The 2,888-nt window shown below is 53.0% G+C and overlaps 2 protein-coding genes across 2 annotated transcripts in view; one reads left to right on the top strand and one right to left on the bottom strand.

Moving 5' to 3' along the window:
• Positions 1-2,888, bottom strand: part of ADCY2 (adenylate cyclase 2 (brain)) — a 388,416-nt gene that overhangs the window by 237,301 nt on the left and 148,227 nt on the right. The gene's annotated exons all lie outside the window — the stretch shown is intronic.
• LOC102870673 overlaps positions 1-2,888 on the top strand; it is a 27,639-nt gene that overhangs the window by 10,383 nt on the left and 14,368 nt on the right. The window lies entirely within an intron of this gene.

Here is a 2,888-nt window from a genome sequence, read left to right as displayed (position 1 = left end):
CCCTGCCCTGCGCAAGCCCGTTGAGAGTCACCGTCTCAGTCCATCTCATTGGGGGGTTTCCCCCTCTTCTTCCGATGCTCCACTCTCCCAACCTGAGATCTCCCTCCAAGGACTGTGTCACCCTGAAAAGGTGCCCAAGTTAAGTGAGACGACATTTTACCGTCCTCGCACCTAAGAGGCACCTTGGTTGTACTTCCTCCCAGACAGACTTGTCTTTTCTTCTGTCAGTCCACAGCTACTCAAAGCTCTTCACCAACAAGATAACTCGAAGGCATGGGCTCTGCATTCTTCCTTTCCAACTTTCAGATCACAGGAAGCAACCAAAACTACCCCAGCTTGGGTCAGACACACCTTGATACTCAAACTGCCATCTGTGCCCTTTGGCGCTTTGGTGACGTCCCTGACAGCAAACTCCCCCCAGGCAACACAGAGAACACAGGTAACTCCATGTTTACCTGGCTGACCAGGTAACGGGACAGCACCTTCAGGCCTTGGCTGGAAACAGAGCCGGGAAAGGATGGTGTGTCGTCTGAGAGGAGCAGGGAGGCTGACGTGGCTAAGGTGTGGGGGCTTTGGCTTCACTGTGGAGTTCGCACAGCACGGCTTCTCCTGGGAACACATGCTAAAGCCTGCAGGTACATGCCTCTGAGAATGGGGTTGCTGTGGGCTGTACTCCCTAAAAAGGTGTGAATCCTCACCTGCGCCTCTGATCTCCTTTGTGCTGCTGGTCACGTCAAATGATTGTTTTTAGAAAACATCAAGTCGGAACCGACTCATGGCTGACCTTCCAGAGGGTTTTAAGAGGCAAGAAAGAGCAAGGGTGAAACACCTGCCATGCATCTGAGGCTGACAGTGAAGAAGGGCGACAGTAACCGGTGCCTTTGAGCTGTGGTGTTGGAGAAGGGCACTGCACATCCTGTGGACGGACAAACGAACAAACAGTTCTGCAGAGGGTGCAGCCGGAGTGCTCCCTGGAGGCAAGGATGAGGCTTTGTTCCACTTGCTTTGGGCGTGTTGCTGAGAGGCTACTCCTTGGAGAGGGACATGCTGCTTGGGAAGGTGGAAGGTCGGCAAAGGAGAGGAAGACTCTCGACCACATGGATTGACACAGTGATTGCAGCCCAGGGACTGTGAGGGCGGCCCAGGCGAGGCCAGGGTTTGGCTCTGTTCTCCATGGCGCTGCAATCACTGCGCTGCTATCATGGCGTTGCTGTGAGTTGTACCCGACTTGCTGGCCCCGAGACACCACATCAAACAGCCTGGGAGAAGACTGCTCGATGTGTCCTCGGGGAGCAGCTGGTGGATTTGAACCCCTTGCCTATGAAGTAGCAACACAGCTCCCCACACTGAGCCACCAGAGCTGCCACTTCTGTGAGGTGCTGCAAAGTCACACCTGAGTCACAGTCACACTGCGTACAGCGGACAAACCCCGGCACCTCCAGGGCCAGCCTCACCGGATCGAGCCCAGGCCTGGCGGGGAGGGGTGCCCTCCCCCGAGTCAATCCGGGCTATAACCAGCACAGATGAGACTCAAGCCAAAACACAGGAAGGGAGGGCCGAGGAGGCCACCCCGAACCCCAGCACAGGAGCTGCCAGGCACGCGGCGTCCGCCAAGCCGGCGACAGAGAGCCAGGCGCCCTCCTCTAAAGCCACATCCTCGGGTTGGCCCTCTACCTCCCAGCTGGGTGAAAATAGAGTTCCGTTCTCTCCAGCCTCCCACGGGGAGTATTTCTGTGTCAGCAGCACTAGAAAATGCAGACAGGGCTCTCGGCAAAGTTGCACATCATATGTTTTGGGGGGAACAAGTCCTTTAGAAGCAGAGTTTTAATAGAAGCCATGTAAAGATTTTGCAGGGTGGTACATTCCTCTAGTTAGACTGCAAGGAAGCTGCCTATTTACTATTTCACAGCAGGGGATGGAGAACCATGGCCCTCAGGCCAAGCCTGGCCACTCCCTGGTTTTGTAAATAAAGTTTTATTGGAAGAAGCCACCCTGTCTGCTCACAGACTGCCCATGGCCCCCTGCTCTGAAAAGATTTCTGTCCTGGGGCAAATATTTGCCCTTTCAGGGGAAGAACTGTCAAGTCCTGTTCGTGACCATCACGGTCCTTGTTCTTCAAGCTTTTGCTTTAGAAACCTGCTCACGAGCTCATATCAGGTGGCTGGAGACTCAGGTCTGACACATCTTGGATGGCTTTAGCCTGGAAGTCAGCTCCCCTCATTAACCCCCCACACTCTGTCTACTTGGGCCTCTCCAGGACCACTGGTGTGCTTGTGTCCACTGTCACGGCCACTGTGAGTTTCTGTTGTCACCCAGTAAAGGCACGTGATCACCAGACCAGGGCCAATTAAGACACACAGATGTAAACAGACGGCACAGAAGGAGCAGGGCCGCCTCACAATCTGTGAGACGCTTGATCCTTCTGCACTGAAACGACATCATGTCACGATCCACATCCCATGACGCAGGGCCACAGGCACGAGCAGAGGGTCTACAAAAACAGCGGCTCTAAAACAACTATGAGATATCATGTCACCACAGTCAAAATAGCAAAATTTAACAGAACAGCAAGCAACAAATGCTGGAGAGGTTGTGGAGAAACTGGAACCCGTATTCACTGTTGGTGGGAGTGTAAAACGGTGCAACCACTGTGGAAGGCGGTATGGCGCTTTCTCAAAAAGTTGCAGATAGAGATACCATTTGAACCAGCAATTCCACTACTGGGAATATACCCCAAAGAGACCATAACTGACATCTGAGCAGATATATGCACACCCATGTTTATCATGGCTTTGTTCACAACAGCAAGGAGTTGGAAACAACCTAAGTGCCCATCAACAAATGAATGGATAGAGAAGCTGTGGTATATTCACACAATGGAATACAAT

Source organism: Elephantulus edwardii, unplaced genomic scaffold, assembly GCF_000299155.1.
Source record: "Elephantulus edwardii isolate Elephantulus edwardi_28Jun2011 unplaced genomic scaffold, EleEdw1.0 scaffold00375, whole genome shotgun sequence".
NCBI lineage: Eukaryota > Metazoa > Chordata > Mammalia > Macroscelidea > Macroscelididae > Elephantulus > Elephantulus edwardii.
The sequence above is the reverse complement of the archived record's forward strand: the minus strand, read 5'-3'. Positions and strand labels throughout refer to the sequence as shown.